The sequence below is a fragment of the Rhamphochromis longiceps genome, linkage group LG1, assembly GCF_057381845.1.
Source record: "Rhamphochromis longiceps isolate RC_006_pf linkage group LG1, R_longiceps_female_GT1.1, whole genome shotgun sequence".
NCBI classification, from domain to species: domain Eukaryota; kingdom Metazoa; phylum Chordata; class Actinopteri; order Cichliformes; family Cichlidae; genus Rhamphochromis; species Rhamphochromis longiceps.
Genome location: NC_140557.1, coordinates 6645705 through 6664907, shown reverse-complemented (window position 1 = coordinate 6664907; position 19203 = coordinate 6645705). Strand labels below are relative to the sequence as shown.

The window sequence follows — 19203 nt, the reverse complement described above, 5'->3', positions numbered from 1 at the left end:
ATATTAAAAACAAAACAACAATTTCAGATGTTTTACTCCAACTAGTAAATCTAATGTTAGCGATTTTGTTCTTTTTTAACTTCTAAGGCTCGGGATTAAAAGGTGAGGTGGTGGAGGAGACAACACATATACAGGGCACATGACAAAAGAAAAGCAAGCAATTTATCATTGTTAGTGGTTTACAAAACAAATGAAAAACTCAAAGATGTCACAACAAATAAAAATCTGCTAGCGCTAGCATAAATAAAACTCAGTTATTGGCTGAGTGACAGGTCCCGACCTCTTAGTTCCGCCCTTCACACCATCTGATCCTATTGGCTGAGTTCTGAGTCCTATAGCCAATGGATGCACTCCAGGGCATATATAAGCTGACTTTGTAATTGGTTTTAAGAATGTTGGGTGCTTTTGTGTATGCTGCTCTTCTTAGTTTGATCCCTCCCCCCCCAATACAATGATTGTCATTCACGAATCCTCATATTTACTTAATAAATACTTTGTGTGTGTTTCAATAAGGAACCCAAATGACAGTTATTTACTTGCATTTCTGAACAGAAAAATAAAAATGTTTTAGTGGTCAAATTTTATGCTTGACTCATTTCAGACTTCTCAAACAAGTCCAGTCTGCCAGCCCACATTTTGGTAAACAAATCTTTTTAGCCACCACCGCGTCACTGAATGTTTACATTTGATTTAGTGCAGTTGTCCATTAACTGGTGGAATAAATTAAGATGCTATGCAATAACAGATGCATGCAAAAACAAGCAATAGGCTAAAAGCTAATAAGATGGGGATGTGTTTAACTCTTAAATTATGAATAATTTAACTCAACATTTTGTCAGCAACATTAGAATATAACTGCAGTAAGTTGGCAAAACATGGTTTTACAGTTTGTTACAACATTTTATTTACTGTAGATTTTTTAAAAACACAACACATTATAGATACACAATTATAGATTTAAACTTTAAAGACAAAGACAATAAAATAATTAACATTTTTAAATATACAGAATAGTCATTAAAATAGTAATCTAAATACATGTGCCTACTCCACAGATGTTCTTTGGTTTCAAGATTTACTTTGTTTCACAAATTTACAGTGTTTGAAGCAGTCAGCAGTAATGAGAACATAGAGAATGGCTTTTGCTTCAGTGTATTTGGATCATCCAACTCTGCCACCTGTCATATGGAGCAATTAGTAAGCATAAGATGACACAACATTAATCTGTGCATATTTGGGGTTGTTACCTGTCCATTGTCCATGACCAGAATACGATCTGCTTGCATCACAGTGCTGAGCCGATGAGCTATTGTGAGCATAGTGCTATTACGTAAGGCTTCTTGGATGGTGTTTTGGATCAGAGCATCTGTCTCTGCATCTATGGAGGCAGTGGCTTCATCCAAAAGAATGATCTGCTCAAGAAGAGGACAGACCATTAGTATAAGCAAAAACAGTTTTAAAGGAGGACAGCATGTCACAATACATAAAACGCCCATACTTTCTAAATACAAATGTGGCGATTAGCAATCTCATACAAATGAGACATTATAGAATAGTTTGAAGAACAGGTCCATAATAATCATAACCCTTAACCAATTTCAATTTGGCCTCTCATTCATTCACGGTCATGGGGCCCCATGAATTCGCGCCCTGGCTCAGACAGTCTCGGTCATCGTGTCCTTGGGCAAGACACTTCACCCGTTGCCTACTGGCGGTGGTCAGAGGGCCCGGGGGCGGCAGTGTCCGGCAGCCTCGCCTCTGTCAGTGCGCCCCAGGGCAGCTATGGCTACAGTATAGCTTGCCATCACCAGTGTGTGAATGGGTGGATGACTGAATGTGGTGTAAAGCGCTTTGGGGTCCTTAGGGACTAAGTAAAGCGCTATACAAATACAGGCCATTTACCATTCTCATTCACCTCTGGGCCATTTTGAGCATGGCTGCTAATTTTGGATTTCTGAAAAGTGCCATGATAAATCGGAGAAGTCCATAAAAATAATTTTCCTTTGTCTTAAGTTATTTTTTTGTATTTTTTCCAAAGGAAGTTGGCCACAGGGTGGCAGACCTCTCCAACAGATACCGAGTGAAGATTATGTTGCAGTGGCCATGTAAAGAGGAAAAAACAGAAAGAAAATACTGGTGACTGCCAGTGGTGCCACTCAGCCTCCTAGCAGACACACCTATGTACAAATTTCAAAATCTTACATCACCTTGTTCTCAAGTTTTTATATTTATTTTTAGAAATTTGAGATTCAACTCCGTCTGAGATTTTTAGTAAATATGTCTATGGTCTCAATTTGACGCTCCTACGTCACCTCAATCTCAAGTAGCATTCAAACTTAGGTGTACATCCTGTCCATCTGCCCTGCGGAGTGACAACAATACCCTACCAGGCTTTTAAGGCTTAGGGGTACTTCTGAAGAGGAATCTAAACATTGTACTGATGACCTCAAGGGGAAAAAATTTAAATCAGGACAGATTTGCGATGTTTAAGGACAGTGCAGAGCATATTGACAGAGAGTCACAGGAAATTGCTTTGACTGGCATCAGTGAATGCAGTATGTGACAGCATTGTCCCAGCCAGGTGACAAATCATCAAGCCCACCCCCCCCCCCCAAAAAAGTGCACTCTGACCTTGGAGTTACGGAGTAAAGCTCTAGCCATACAGATCAGCTGTCTCTGGCCTACAGAGAAGTTTTCTCCATTCTCCATAACATGTGCTTCAAGCTTCCCCTCCAGCTTTGAGATCTGAGGAAACAAATCACATTACAGCTCCACTCCACTATCCTAATTCATAATGTATACAAACAAAGAGCAGAGAGAGAAAGAAAAAAAAAGGGGCTGTATAGGAATTTTAAATGTACCAACTTTTATGTTGCACTCAAAACATACCGAGTCCTTCATGTAGCTCTTCTCGAGCGCTGCCCAGATCTCCTCATCAGTGTATTTATTAAAGGGGTCCAAGTTGTACCTGCAGGGATGGGGGTCATTAGCCAGTTACTGATCCACAGTGGTCAGACCAATGTGAGATTTATGGGTTGGCCAAGGTTACCTGACTGTACCAACAAATAGCACAGGGTCCTGAGGAATCACAGACAATTTGCTACGCAGGTCTTGCAGGCCAATGGACATGATGTCCACCCCATCTATCAGTATGGTTCCTGCTGCAGGCTCCACAAGTCTAAATAGAGCTACTCCTAAAGATGATTTTCCTACAGATGCAAACCGCAGATTAGAGTAGCTGAATTAACCTAAAACTGTTAAAATTTACATTAAAATGTGCTACATAAAATATCATTTGAAATCAGGAATATGGGAGGATTTAGAGTCAATCACTAAACTTTCAGCACAACCAGGTGTAGGCAGGGGTGCCATCTATCTTAGAGGGTTGGGGTGGGGGAATAATAGCAACAATAACAATTAAAAAAGAAAAAGCCCTCCTACCATTAACTAATCTTCTTTATTAACCAATCTTCATCTTAATTATAATCAGCTTATCTTTATTAACAAGTTATTTACCACGGGCCTTTAATGTGGCAGTAATTAAACCATTATTTAAAAGCCATCACTTGACCCAGCTATCTTAGAGACTGGCCTATAATTGGCTAACTTTATCTCAAAAATTCTTCAAAGTAAAACAGCAGTTTCAGTCAACTTTCAGAGCTCACAGTACAGAAATGGAACAAGTGAAGGTGGCAAATGGTTTTCTTCTGGCCTCTTACAGTCAACTCTTTGTTCTTGACTTGTTAGACCTCAGCGTTTGATGCTGATACAGTTCCACAGAGTTCTGTGTTGGGACCATTTCTGTTTACATTATAAGAGTTTCCCTTAGGCAGTGTTATTATAAATAGCATACATTTTCATTGCCTGATGATACCCAGACTTATGAAGCCTGTTGACACACACCAAGTAATTAAACTACAGGAATCTCTTAAAGAAATTAAAACCTGGATCACCTCTAAGTGCTTCTAAATTCAGAAAAAACTGAGGTTGTTGTGCACTGCCTTATCTTAGAAACATGGCCAGATACCCTGGATGACATTACCTTGGCCTCCAGTAACATTGAGGATATTAAACAAACTATGTAGGACTGCCTTCCTATATTTGCACACTCTAAGATTAAATTGTCTGTCTCAGAGTGATGTTGAAAAACTAGTTCATGTATTTATCATCATTTCTAGGGTGTATTGTTGTAAATCATCATCACCCAAAGACTAGATGAAATCAACAAGAGAAACAGCTACTGAACCCAGAGCCTTACCAGAGCCAGTCCTTCCCACGATCCCCAGCTTCTCTCCAGGTTGAATGTGGAAATCAATACCGTTCAGCACAATTGGTGCATTCTCTCTGTACCTCATCTTATAGTCTACGAAGGTGATGCCCCCACTGCTAGGCCAGTCCTGTGGGATCTGAGTCTCCTTAACATGCCTGGGAGCCTCAGACCTACAATCCTGCAAACACAATTAAAAGTTTACAGGGATCAAGCAGATGGGTGTGTAGCATGTTTAATGAACTCTGGCCTTGGTCTCAGCAAAACAATGACAGGTGAATGATTTCAGGACATGAGTCTGACCGTGACATATTCCTGGAGCCGTTTCGCTGAGTCGAATCTTGCTTCCACTTCTATCGAGAGTCTGGCTACATATTGAAGCATGCCTGTCAACTGAAAATAAGTTTAAAAATTATGTAAATCCATGTCTGAAAAGCAAAATGAACATGGCTTCATGTGCTGTCCAAATATACCTGCAAGGAATAGGATATCGCGAGGCCTTTCAAGGATGGACTGATTAAGTCATTACTGCTGAGCACTACAAAGAGAGCCACAAACAGCGTCGTAGTGTGCCAGCATTAAACATGAAAAGGTATTTGGAGTTGATATCAGTCAAGATATTGAACCTGTAATATAAAACAGGAGTTTTTGAACATCCCACTGTCCACAGTCACCCCGCCCCAAAGAAACATACAATTTACAATGTGTTGTATCAAAAACATTGCAAAAGCAAGAGGTGATAGCCTAGTAACAAATTTCAGAAACTTACTGTTCTATAAGGCTGTCTCTTCTACTATAGGCATGGATGGTGCTGAGGCCATGCAAAGTTGATGTCGTTAGAGAAAACCATGGAGAGCGACTGATGTTTTCTAGATTCTTCATATGACGTATACTCCTCTGGAATACACTGCAGAGAAGGCACAGATATATAGTACCTTAGAGGACCTGTTACTTTCAGTAACTGTGTTTTATAGATTTAACCAGCATAAACTCACAAGACAGTGAAGGCAAGAAAAGCTGCCATAATAACTCCAACTACAAGCATGGCGGGGAAAATAACTGAGATGACAACAACTGTGGATGCGACGAGTAGAGAACACTGTAAGAAAGAGTCCATGACAAGAGGAAGGACAGTTTCCACTTCGTCTTGATCTTTAGAGAAACGATTTAGAAGTCGGCCCGTTGGAGTTGTGTCAAAGAAACTCATTGGACTATCAATAATCTGCAATAGGAAAACAAACAGTTCATCTGTAGCTAGTAAACGTTCCCAGTTTTGGATTCAATACATTTGTGATAAGTAAACCCTTATCCATATTTAAAATGACCATGTGTAATGGTGACTAGCAGAGATTTCTATGGTGCTGAGAATTCACAGTACCTTTTTGAACAGCATGTCATGGAATTTGCAGGAGGCCTTCAAGGTGAAATAAGTGTAGATTATGGATTTCACAATGGAAAGTACAACAATGACAACCACTGTTGCAGCATAAATAACCTGGTAGAAGTGAAGGTGTGGATTTTGAGAGATTTCTCCCTGGACTGCAGTTGTGTTACTGGATGACTTGGAAATAAAAACATAAATTAATTAAAAAAAAGAAAAGTTAGTGAAGTCAGACAAAGTCATTGTATACATAAACGAATGATTAAATATCATTTCCTAAAACTAGAAATAAACAGAATTTGAGGAGTCCGAAACAGTTTTTCGCTTGCTACATCTGCCAGGCTTGGTCTATAATGTGTGGCTCTCTGGATTTTAAATCACGATACTTCTCACTCAAGTTCTTGACACTCAGACATACAAAGTTACCACAGGATTTCATCTCCTGCTTTGTGAGCATCAAATACTTTTCCTCAAGATTTCCTCAAACTGATTTCTTATGGTTCAGGGATGACGCTTACTCAAGTGACAGCTAAAACCCTTGCTGAAATTTTTATACTGTCTTCAAGCTGAAAGATGACCCTCAGGCATTCCAAGTATTTTAAGGGGCAAGTGCATTGAAACTAGAGTGAGTGTGTAATGACCAAAACTAAGTGACAAAACCAACAGAAGATCAAAACATCAAGTTGTTTCAATGAGAAATGCTTGGACTAGGCCAAAATAAACATTTTCAAAAATAACTGGCAATTAGAAAAAAACTTGATTGCTGATGAAGCCAACCTTGAGATATTGGCAGTAGGCGGAGCGTGTAAGTGTGGACCAGCAGGAGAGCTAGAAGACCAATGAGTGATGATGTAACATCAACTCAGCTTTACGTAGCAAAATGTAAATACAGAAAGAGTTTATCTTGCACAACAGCCACAAAAAAGGCATGACTTCTTACCCTCTTGTGAGTTGAAGGCTCACAGAGAACTATTTCAACGTGTGTGACAGTGATAAGGAATGAAATAATTCTCACCCCATCACCACTTGCCATCCAGAAGCTAAACCACCAATTGCTGAAGACTGTGGATCCTGCCAACAGGAACATATTCAGGAGGATAATGAAAGAAACTGTGTAGCCTGTAACAACAATGAGCAGTTTATGCATCACAAGTTTGGCTGTGCATTATTGCTCATAATAATGTATCCACAAGCATATGCAGCATTGGGAAACAGGAGTTAGAGGAAGAATTTACAGTGTACTCAGTGGTAGTTATATGGGGGGGAAAACAAATGAAAGCTACTGATCAATATGTTATGTTGACTTGAATTGTAATATCTGACAGATTCTCTTGTTTGCTCTAAACAACCAAAGTCTGGAGTAGTTCTTGGTCTTACAAATCTATTCTTGTGAAGCGTTGTAGTGGTTTATCTTCTTTGAGACTACAATTCTTGACTTTGCCAAGTTGTTAACAAGTGTCTTGGCAGTTGTGAGGGGATGTTTAGAACCCAGTATATATAGCCAAGCTTGTTTGACACCAGTAAAAAGGCTAATATCGAATCCTTTATTTTAAAGTTAAAAATAAATTAAAAACTGACATGCAATAACTTTCTGTGCATTGATAAAAAAATTTATAAACAAAAAAACATTTAAAATGAAAATATGCAATTTAATTTCATACATAACCCCAACATTCCATGTGTGAATAACAGACCTCCAAGTGCCTGGGAGTATGTGCAGTATGTTCTCCAGGAGATGGCACCTTTTGTAGAGGACTCCTGACTCACTAGCTGATTACCAGCTGGGACAGCGGCTTAAAAAACAAAAACAAACAAACAAACAAACAAACAAACAAACAAACGTATCATTATAGAATGAAAAAGAAAAATACATTTTTATTAGCTGACATCTAATATCTGAATAAATTTATTTATTTATTTATTTTTTTAAACTTGCTCTTCAGGGAAAATATGTCAGTTTAAATCAAATGTTTTTCTTCCATGTTTTCACACCAGGATTCTCAGTGCCAGTGCTTGCACAATGTCTGAGGTCAATCTCTTCCAACTGGCCATCAATAAATGATGCTAGTGCCATGTCCCCAGCTTTCTTTTTCTTGGCCTGACAGAAGAAAAATAAAAATAAATAAATATATATCAAGGACAGTCTTACAGCTCAGTCTGGATAAGCTTAAAACATTGACACTTATGGAACGCACACTTTGTTTTACAGTCAATTTTGTTTCAATAATAAGGACAGTAATAGAACCATGATACATGACACCCTTACTTTGGACTCTTCCATCTGGTAGGTACTGATGAGCTGAGTATAGCGTCCATTGGCTCTCATCAGATCCCTGTGGTTTCCAGACTCCCATACTGTTCCATTGTCCAGAACCAGGATCTCATCACAGAACTCCAAATACTAAAAGCCACAAGGAAGAACAAATTATCAAAACCAGCTCAACTCTGGTTAGAGCTCTAAACAGTTGTGTGCGTTACTGGCATGTGACAAATCCTTATTCTTTGGAAAAATTGCACCTTACAACTCATGAGCAAAATATGTAGGTTTTCCATACGTACTCAGGTATGTTTCTTTAAACCAGAGCTTCCCAAAGTGTGGGGCCCGCCCAATATGAAAAGGGGGGGGGGGGGAAGAAGAAGAAGAAAAGAACGTTTGGACACTGCTAGCATAATGGACAGGTTTTTTGACGGGGCTCTCACACAAACGCAAAGCAGGAGATGAAGCATCGCTGAATATGTTTCCAAACCAACTTCATTCTAAGCCAAAGACTAGAAAATATGGTGAAGCATATCTGCCATTTGGTTTCACCTGCACAAGTGCCGAGGTAGCTCTCCCCTGCAGAATTGGTTTTCCCTGCGTCGGGAGGATGCGCTGGGCTCTCCAAATCAGTATCCCACATTCTTGATTTTTTAGTTCACAAACGCTTGCTGTAATGACTAACTACTCCTGACATTTTGGAGATGTTAGCTCTTTATACAGTAAAGTTACAGCGGGATACAAATAATATCAGGTCGTTCCTGCCACGATTTGTTCTCTCGGTTCAAATCACAGACAAACAGTATCCCACAGTTGTTTATGTTTTTGAACCCATTTTGCACAAAGAGGCATCTTTTGAAAAATGTATTGATAGCAATGTTGAATATTATTACACAGGAAACGGAAACAAGTAAAATAATTACACCGTGACGCCTCTGCCTTTCTAAATGGAGGGACATGTAACTGCAGTAACCTGCAGATAGAGACAAAATACTCTTAATCTGACTATCTTCCATTCTGCAATTCATCTCATGTAAACAATAACGTGGCGCACAGCGTGACGTGAAAAAAGGCACACACCTTTGACATTGTGTGACAAACTCCGTATTCCTCGTTCACATGTAAACGCAAAAAAGGAGTTTAAAAAAAAAAAATCTCAGTTTTCAGTGATTCGAAACCCCGTTTACGTGTGGACAAAAGGCCCAAACGTCCAGAAACAGCTGTGTTTTCAAAAATACCCATGTAGGTGTGGACGTAGCGTACAAGAGTTCGTAGTTTATTTCATTGCTACCTGTAATTTATTGCAGATTACTTGCATTTGCTTAATCGTTTACTAAATGTTTGAGGTGTGAAATAAACCGCAATGAGTTTGGAAACAAAATATGAGTGTGTGTGTGGTTGGAGGATGTGTTTGTGCGGGGGGGAGCAACAGTTTTCTTGTAAAACAAAGGGGGGCCCAGTAAAAAAAGTTTGGGAACCACCACTTTAAACGATAGCCTGTTTTCCCATTAGTACCTACTCTGATTGACTTGCAGTTTTCAGTTAGGCCACAGTACCTGCTTGCCTGGGGTTAATCCGAGCAGGTACTAAAATGTGACGTTGTAACACTGCATGGGACCGATTGGCTGGCAGCAGCAGGTATATTTCTTGCCTTGACATCCATCTTTTTTGTAGCATTCGTGTTGTATATTAATTACGTCACCGGACACTTAGACGCTTTGGTATGACGACAACCACGCATGTAGTACCAGATTACAATGGAAAACCAGTCGATCCGAGGCGAGTCAGAGTAGGTACTAAAGGAAAAGGTGCTTTTGAGCCCAGACAGCCCAGTCTCCACTACATAATAATTGAATACGTTTTCCTACCTGGAGCTCATGTGTAACCAGTATGATGGATTTTCCTCTCAGCTCTTTCTTTATACATTCTTCAAAAATGTGTTTCCCCACATAAGCATCAACAGCAGATAGTGGGTCATCAAGGAGGAAAATGTCCCTGTTGGAATAGACCGCTCTTGCCAGGCTGATTCTCTGCTTCTGTCCCCCTGATAGATTTAGACCCCGCTCTCCAATCTGCCCACAAAAAGGATATTTATAATATTGTGAACTTTTGATTAATACTAAATTACAATTTAATCCTTCCACTTTATTGTAGCATCAATTTGCAAGCTTGAGTTACATCTTAAGTGAGTGGGGTAAATAAATACACTTAAAAACCCCTGTGTCGGTGTGTGACACTCCCCTGTTGGTCTGGAAAGCACTCACTTCAGCTTGGTCACCATATTGCAGGATGCTTAGGTCAGCTCTGAGGCTACAGACATCCACAACTCTGTCATATCTGTTGGGGAGCAGTACAAGGCAACAAACTGGTTAATAGGATGGGAGCTAGTCATTTATTCAGCCAATTATAACTTGTGGGTGACTGCGGCTCAGTTAGCAGAACAAGAGGTCACTGAATTTAACCCGAGTTCCTCGACATACTGAACCCCCAGTTGCCCTTGATGCATCCATCAAAGGGTGAGTGAGTGTCTAAGAATGTTATAAATGAAGAATGTTAAACACTGTATAAATGTGTATGTGATTGGATGTGTGCAAGAACAAAATGCTTTGTGTGCTCACCTGAATAGAAAGGTGTTACAGAAGTTCCAGTCCAATTTACCAATTGCTGACAGTAAAGCATGACCAAAATCATTTAACAAGAAAAAGGATTTCATGCAAAATGTTGCATTAAATGTATCAATTCAGTTATGCTATTTTGACATATTTTAAAGGACTGCTATTAATTTATTCCTAAACCGTTTTCCCCTCAGCAGCAGTTTATGGAAATCTGATTTTGAAACAAAGTGAATTGATAAAGTTTACAGCAAACACTGGTTCCTAGCCAAGCTTTTTACCATCTCTGGCAGTAGAGGTGATACTGTCAGAAAACCAAGAGGACCTCATTTTGGTTGACTATGAACCTTCCACCAACATTTCAGAATGTCAAAATAAAAACCGTTAGAAGTTCCATGGAAGGTATCCAACTTGATTTTTTTGTGCCTCCCAGGGCAGATTGGGGACATGCAGTTCGAAAGGGCCTCGATTAACTATACAGACAAAGTGGTGGTTGACAAGGAGGAGATGGCAGCCATAAATGCAAGAAGATGGATTTAACTTACCTGGCCTGATCAAAAGGTTCCCCCATGAGAATATTTTCTCGAACAGTTCCATGAAAAATCCAGGCCTGCTGGCAAACGTACGCAAATGTCCCATCAGCTGTGATGGAGCCCTGAAGAAGGTACATCTAAAAGGAAAGTGAGCAGGCCAAAAAACTAATGTCACTGTAATGTAAAGTTAGAAATAGTAAAAACATAATGTGAATAAATGCAGACAGATACAAAACAATAGAGCATACAAAAGAAACAAACCTGCTCCAAAATGCTGCAAATCAGTGACGTCTTTCCGCTACCCACATTCCCGCAAACACCAAGCAGTTTTCCCTTCAGGAAATATCACAGAGATAATCATTTCATATCCAGCAGAGTCTTGATAACTTCAGTTATTATTTGATCACACCTTGGGTAGTGTAAAAGAGATGTTTCTGAGGGTTGGTAAGGTCTCAACATTTTCATTCGGAGAAGGCACGTCCATATTGTGTTCCGTCACCTCATTAGCTGCTCTGGGCGGTGACTCTGACTGGCTGCGTTTGGTCCATGAAAGTGTAGCATTTCTCATCACTACAGCAGAATTACTGCCTGCTATCTGCGTCAGGTAAGGCTCAGGATTCTGGATGAGTAAGATTTTCTGAAACAGTCACAGTGCATTTACATCATTCAGGTTTTTACCAATTTTGCTTTTCAGATTTCTAAGATCCATGGCAGTAACAACTTTAACAAAACTAAAAAGATTATGAATTAAAATACTGTACTGCAAGTCCTAAAAGCATCATGATTAATACAAATCCAGCTTGTGATTAGCAGCATGGCCTTTTTCACTGGTTTGTAGAGGACAAGATTTGGAGAGGTTCACATGAGTGTGTGGTGAGTGTAAGACTACTCCTTTACATTTAGTCTGGCATCAATGCAAAAGGAATAATGAAATTCAAAAAGGACACATAATAACTATGACTCTACCTAAAGTCTGTGGCACAGGTATGGTAGGGAAACAAGTCAAAGTGTGGCCACAGGGTAGGTCTGCAGGGCAAACTTAGCTAGGTCAGCAGTTATCTTATCCTATAGACAGGCATTCTACTCTTTTTTACAATGGTAAGCAACATTTTGATGTTTAGTGGTATTGTACCATCCCCTGATCTGACTGGATGAGCTCCATCAGGTCATCTTGACTGTGTCTACATGTCTAAATGAGTTGCTGCCTTGCAAAACCAATTATTTTCCATAGAAATACTTCACAAGTAAGCAATGCTTAAATTGGACTTATATTACAATAGTGATAAAAGTGTGTCTGAAGGTTCTCAGTCATCGTAGTCTAAGGAGCTTGGAAAGAAAAGTGTCTGGACTTCTTTAAGTTGCTTGAACGCGTTTCACCTCTCATCCGAGAAGCTTCTGGGCCAGGATGTAAAGGACAAAGGTCACTCTTTCAAGGATGCCAATGTTCACATTTTGGAAATAGAGGACAGATGTTTGAAAGAGGAGTGAAAGAAGCCATCTATGTCCACTGTGCCCACTCACATCCTGGGCTATTTGACCTCAGGAAATCCCATGATAGGGTGGGGCTAGGTTTCACAATGAGCTCACCCGAAAGGTTCTCAGTCATCCAGGTCATCGTAGTCAAAGGAGCTTGCAAAGAAAAGCGTCTGGACTTCTTTAAGTTCTTTAAGTGGTAGAAACGTTTCGTCACTCATCCAAGTGACTTCTTCAGTCTCAGCTGACTGCAGGTTTCCCCAAGTTTATAAACAGTACATTTGCATAATGACTGAAACCAGCCCACTGAAGGAACAATGGGCTGGGAGGTCAGTTCCTTAATCTTAATTATGCAAATTCTCATGACCATTGATCATTTGGGGGTTTCATTATCCCTCTTGGGGGGGGACACTCCCACAGGGCTTAAATCTGGGACTCTCCACCATTTGACCCTAGAACTGAAGAAGCTTCTCAGATGAGAGGTGAAACGTGTTCAAGAAGTCCAGACACTTTTCTTTCCAAGCTCCTTAGACAGTGATAAAAGTGTATTAAAGAAAACTTAATAATGAACAGAAAGACCATAACAAGTGGAAACGCTACTACTACTACTACTACTACTACTACTACTACTACTACTACTACTACTACTACTACTACTAGAACCAAAAAGAAGAGCTTACCCTAAGTTGTTTTAGTGACACAAAAGCATCAGTGAGGGCCTTCACAGCAATCGGCATGAGAGCAAAGGTGAACCTCATGGAGGTGAAGATGGCAACAACAGTAAAAGCCTGGGAAGAAAATATTGCACTATAATCTCACAACACAACAATCCTCAATTTATATGTTAGACCTTTTCTGTCAGTAGACCAAGCCTTCTTACAAAATTCTCGCAGTTTTCTTCTCAGTTCATCTCTACTCACAACTTCTCCAAATCACCGAGTGGAAATGCTAACAGAGGCTGTGTTACTGCATAATATTGTTACAGAGCTGTGCTACTACTTACATCAGATGTTTTCAGTGGTAACCCCAACAAAGTGTGGATGAGAAAGGTGAAAACAGTGGCAATGGTGCTGATGGCCATGGTCAAGCTGCCATTAATAATCTGGATTTCAAGGATCTTCTGTACTAGTTTCTTTTCAAGTTTCCTCAACTCTGTAAGAAAGAAAGTTTGTTTGCCTAGTCTGTTACTTTCATCATTCTTTGTAGACGCACCCTAACACACATCCATAGCACTCAAACATTTCACATCATCTCTTTTGCATCTAGTAACAAGATTACATGCCTGATTTTGTATCTAAACAAATGGGAGTCTATAAATAATGCGTGTGATATGCGATATTACTAGATAAATGGAAAGTGCTGCCAAATGGGAAACAGCTGCTCGATTTACCTGCAATTTTCATCTCAAAAGATTCTTCCCAGGCGTACATCTTGATTAGCTTAATGCTGTTGAGAATCTCAGTCATTGTATGAACACGTTTGTCTTTTATTACCATTGCTTTTGTCTTGAATACATTTGTGAGATATGCCAAGATACTAGAAAAGAAGAAGAAAAAATGATTAGTCCCCTGATTGCCAAGATTCCAAAAGTAGAAGGTAAGGGTATTCCTCAATGATGACTTAGACCTCACAGCACAGGTTTCAGCATATTAAACTACATGCCCAATATTACGTTTGGGCAAATTCTTTCATAGTTTATCTACATTACAACTTTACATTACAACATTGACTGTAATGCTTACCTCAATCAGAGCCCTTTTTGTATTTATCTATCTCACTTTATTAACTTCATGTACATACCTCAATGGGAATACAGATGACGTAGATGAGGACTCCAATAATTGCAGTGTAGCCCAGAATGTTCCAGGCATAACAAATGCCCGCAACAAAGAGTACAGGGGTGGACATCACAAAGCTCCCATTCACAACTGCCTCAAAAACATTGTGTCCAACATTTGTCAAAATATTAAGAATCTAGATGAAAGAAAAATGAGAAAACGAAACCTTATATTTCACCTGTTTTTCATAATACACCAAATGTGAGAAGATTTACTGAAAAAGTATCTTATTGTCTCATGCATTTCTTTAGGATGAAACAAATCTTAATATTAGACAAAAATTACCAAAATAAATACAAAGTGTTTAAATTGTGCTTTAATTTATGAAGGTGAAGTTCTCCAAATGTACCTGTCCATACATGAAAAAGTGATAGGTGGTTATGCCACCCTTGAGAGGAAGAACCGCAATCAAACATTTGTAATAATGGGAATGAGTCCCGAAGGAATTTTGGCCCACTCTTCTCAACAGAATTGTTGTAATTCAGCCACATTGGAGGATTTTCAAGCATGAAAGACTTACTGATGCCAACACATCTCAGTTAGATTCAAGTCTAGACTTTGACTAGGCCACTTTTCACAGCAGTGCAGGTAAAGTGAATTCTCTGTGTGTGTAAACCAGTCTTTACCTCTCCGTTTGACATGTCGCCAAGTACTCGCAGAGATGTGACTTTCTGGAAGCCCAAAGAGCATAAGGCACCTTTCAGTCTGATGGCCGTACGCAGTGTTAATGCCCACTGCAAGGATATCATGGAAGTTTTGAGAAACTCTGTGGTGAACAAAGCAAAGGCCAAACCAACACCACTGGTTTCTCCTGGGTCACAAACGTAGTCTAAGATCTTATAAACGACGACCGCCTGAAGGGACAGACAAACTGCTTGATACACTTCAGAGAGTAGAAATTCTAAAAAAGCGATTAGAAACTGTTTACAGAGTATGAACCACTATTTCTTGAAGTCAAATTTGATTTATAATAAATAAAACATTTAGGCAAACATCAGAACGTCACAAAGTCTGAAAATACAGATGACGACAACTCACCGGCCCCAAAAAGGCCGCCACCATGGCAAGAATGGAAACGAGGGCGGACAGAATCAGTCTAGTTCTTTGAAAACGAAGAGTCACCCGAATCAGTGAGGCATTCTCCAAGCCTCTCCTTGCCACTTCTTCATTCCATAGCCTCTGGAGCCTGCAAAACACTCACAATCAAATCATGTACACTAAAAATTGTCTAGCATTTAATTTTGACAAGTCAGCCTCATTCCTTTGACTTATCTTCAAGGTGCAAATTTCAGCAGCTACATTAATGGTGCGTCATGTCCCAAGCAGACCTACTTTGGGTTTCTGTCTATTCCTCTTAATATTTCTAATAAAGCCCTTTCTTTGTTCCTCGTTGTGCATCATCTCTTTCGTCTGAGGTTTCTTTCCCACATGCTTGTTTACCCCCTTTGTAAACAAAATGCATCATCCATTGAAATGTTAGATTCTGCGAATGCCTTAAACAACAACCGAAAAATGTGAATCTGCAAAGAGAGACCTTTTTGCGCTAATGTCTGCTACATCAAAAGGAGACAGGTGTAGGTCGGATGTATCCAGCCCATTCTTGAACATGGCCCACATTTTGGGGATCATCCACAGAAAGACTGAAGATGATATTAAACCTGCATTATCTACAGCGTGGGACCTGGACAAGACAAAAAAAGCAAAAGCAAATGAGTACTGTACAAGGAAGACATTCTATATCAAAGAAAGTAACTTATTTGGCAGACAGGTTACATTTAGCAATTTCTCTTTCATCAATGAAACTGACTCTGGTGAGGAACAGCGGAAGGGTATAAGGGTCTCCAAGCTCCGTCGGTATTTTCCAAATGGGCAAGGATGGGGTATTTCCCTGTTGTCATTATCTGTATCTTCTGAGGCAAGAGACACAGGTCCCAATTCTTCTCCCTAAAGAGGCAGAAAAACAAAGACAGACAGAAAGGTGTATAAGCTCAGTCCAAGTAACAAATCTGGAAACAAAATGAAAAAAAAGACATCTAAACTAACTAACAATTAATTGTACTTCCTAATTACAATTTTAGTAGATATGGAAACATGTTCAGAAAACATAAAACTAACTACCTCGTCATGTCCTAAACAACCAAAATTAATCAAACTGACACAAGTGAAATTATTTAAACATTTTCCAAGCAGAGAAAAAAGTGAACACCTATTTTTATTTATACTACATGCAAATCAAACAGCTCTTCATCGTGTTATTACGCCATGCTCTCCTTTTCTTTGATTTAATTTTTGTCCCTTTATTTATTTATTCATTTCTTTATTTATTTAAATGCAAGCAGCCCTTCCCCGGCGACGTAAGCAAAACCCAGAGAACTGGGCTGCTCAGGTCGATGACACGTATCCCATACGGAAGCAGCCACTTACTGACTAACACTGCACAACAGAATTGTTAAAGTATTAATTTTAATTTCAATTCAGGTTAGATTTTTTTTGTGCGCAACGCAGATTTTCTGTGCGCAGAGACCGTGCCAGCAGTGCGCAATTGCGCAGCTTAGAGGGAACATTACTGGTGTTTAGTTTTTGGTTTGTGTGAGTATGGCCCCATCTACATCGCTCAGCTCGGTGTTGTGCCAAAACACCGGGCCTGTTCTAAAAACAAAGCTCAGCGCTCCCAAAGCGTCTTGTCATTACGCGGCTTCACTAAAACCACCAACTTTCAGGAAGCTGGTTCACGACTAGGGATGGGTATCGTTTAGGTTTTATCCGATACCGGTGCCAAATCGGTACTTTTGAAACGGTGCCGGTGCTTAAACGGTGCTCGAACCGGTGCTTAAAGAATGGAGAACACAAACTTTGTCCAAAAACCTCTCATGTTCAGCTGGTTTTTTTTGTAAAAATATAACAATGTTAGCCTTTTCTGCAGCTATGTGGCATATATGGCATCACTCTTGGCTGGAAGCAGTGCTTAAACAATGGAAAAAACACAAACTTTGTCCAAAAACCTCTCATGTTCAGCTGGTTTTTTTTGTAAAAATATAACAATGTTAGCCTTTTCTGCAGCTATGGGGCATATATGGTATCACTCTTGGCTGGAAGCAGTGCTTAAACAATGGAAAAAACACAAACTTTGTCCAAAAACCTCTCATGTTTAACTGTTTCCCACTTTTTCTTTGGTCATTTTAGCCTTTTTGTCCAGGGTGAAGGGAGTATCTGCCATCAAACAAGAAGACAGCCGCATGTAGCTATGATGATGTTTGCTAGTTCACCTTACATGCATTAATCGTAATCACGTGGTTAGCCTACTCAACGTAAATTACACAGGAACAGCTACTCATGCAGAGAAGAACGGCTGCTGCTGCATCATCATCCTCATCATCATTTCTGCTACACTGGCAGGGCTAGGGGCCAGGACTCTATTCTTCGGGTTTTTGGGGGATGTTGCTCCGGGTCCGATAACTGGCAACCCACCCAACGTGCACGGTGTGAGGTCTCGCAGCAAGCTATCAAATACAGCGCATTTCTCGGCTTTTAAAAAAAAACCGCGATGCGTCGCCAGCTGTTTAATCGGATTCTTGGTGTTACCTCCTTTGACAGTATCACAGTATCAGCTTAAAGCACTTGTTGCAGGCTGCTGAGTTTGCATATTTTGCTGTGAAGTACAGCCAGACTTTTGACCGCTTCGCCTTGGACATTTTTAATCTGTAGCTCTGCTCTAAAAGAACGTACGTACCTGGCCCCGCCTACTATCCTCGGAAACGTAAAATGATTGGCTAGAAGTGTATCACAGCTCAGGAAAAAAAAGCACCGAAATAAAGCACCGAATTGTGCGCTGCTTTTCGGTCTGGTTACTACCGTTTATGTCAGAACCGGTGCCATCATGGCACCGGACACCGGTACCCATCCCTATTCACGACTCAGCAAATCAACGGTTGGTTTTCCCAATTTAGCCACGAACACGTTCACACAAAGGGGGGTCGCTGCTGGCAGGATATAACCAATCACGAACAGGATCAGAGAACTTTCAGAAAATTAGAATTGCAGGCCCGCAGATTAAAAGCACTAGTTGCTGCAAAAAAAAAAAAAAAACAACAACAAAACTATTTCGACATAGTCACATAAGAAATAAATCAGAGTACACCCCGATCATGCACATTCCCAGCGATTTTAAATACCATTAAGGAGCTTCTCGAAGCCGCTGTCCTGGCAATAAAGCACTAGTAAGTGTAATTACAGGAACAACTCCATTATTTATATTTATTCTTGCAATTTTTCCTTATGCAATGGATGTTTAGTTTCAATATTCCAACAAAGAAATTCTTCAAACTGCGGCCTTTCTGTTGTAAACAACAGGTTGTCTACAAGACTTCAGTGCGCTTTTAGGGTCATGCTCGTGCAAAAATCAAAGGGATAACACGGTCTCTCAAGACCTCTTACCCCCCACACAACCAAGTCCGCAGGATGCTCCACACGTGCCGACGCCATCTTCCGTGAGAGGTGATTGGTCTGTAGGCGGCGCTTTTATACTAATCGATCGATCTGCAGAGGAGGTTTGGTAATAAGGCTACCTTATCTGTGAGCTACATGGTCTTTAAAGCTATGTAGTCTTTTGCAACAGACAAGTGACTTTGGGAGGGATGTATCATCAGCTTGTTATATTTGCCAGTTTTGTTGATATTAGGCAGGAGAATCGTCAGATTTTTAAAACATAGTAACTAGTAAGGAAAAAGGATTATTCTAAATTTGGATTGACTGATCAGGATAGAATAATCCCTGAGGACTGCTCATGGATGGATGCCATCAAATGAAACATAGATGTGAGACGACAAGTGCGGCTTACCATGA

General features: G+C 40.0%; 1 pseudogene across 1 annotated transcript; it reads right to left on the bottom strand.

The window, feature by feature from the left end:
* Positions 1-793: 793 nt before the first annotated feature.
* Positions 794-18963, bottom strand: LOC146678191 (ATP-binding cassette sub-family C member 12-like; annotated as a pseudogene). Its single transcript, XR_014912977.1, has 30 exons — positions 18796-18963; positions 16169-16305; positions 15896-16042; positions 15400-15547; positions 14988-15215; positions 14324-14497; positions 14232-14233; positions 13914-14059; positions 13527-13675; positions 13204-13311; positions 11460-11687; positions 11312-11383; positions 11063-11187; positions 10170-10242; positions 9774-9977; positions 7915-8049; positions 7641-7746; positions 7343-7441; positions 6664-6767; positions 5646-5828; positions 5263-5489; positions 5037-5174; positions 4741-4893; positions 4571-4660; positions 4259-4448; positions 3050-3209; positions 2890-2968; positions 2632-2745; positions 1248-1412; positions 794-1178 (listed from the first exon to the last, which is right to left on the bottom strand). The product of XR_014912977.1 is annotated as an ATP-binding cassette sub-family C member 12-like (transcript).
* Between the last annotated feature and the right edge of the window lie 240 nt (positions 18964-19203).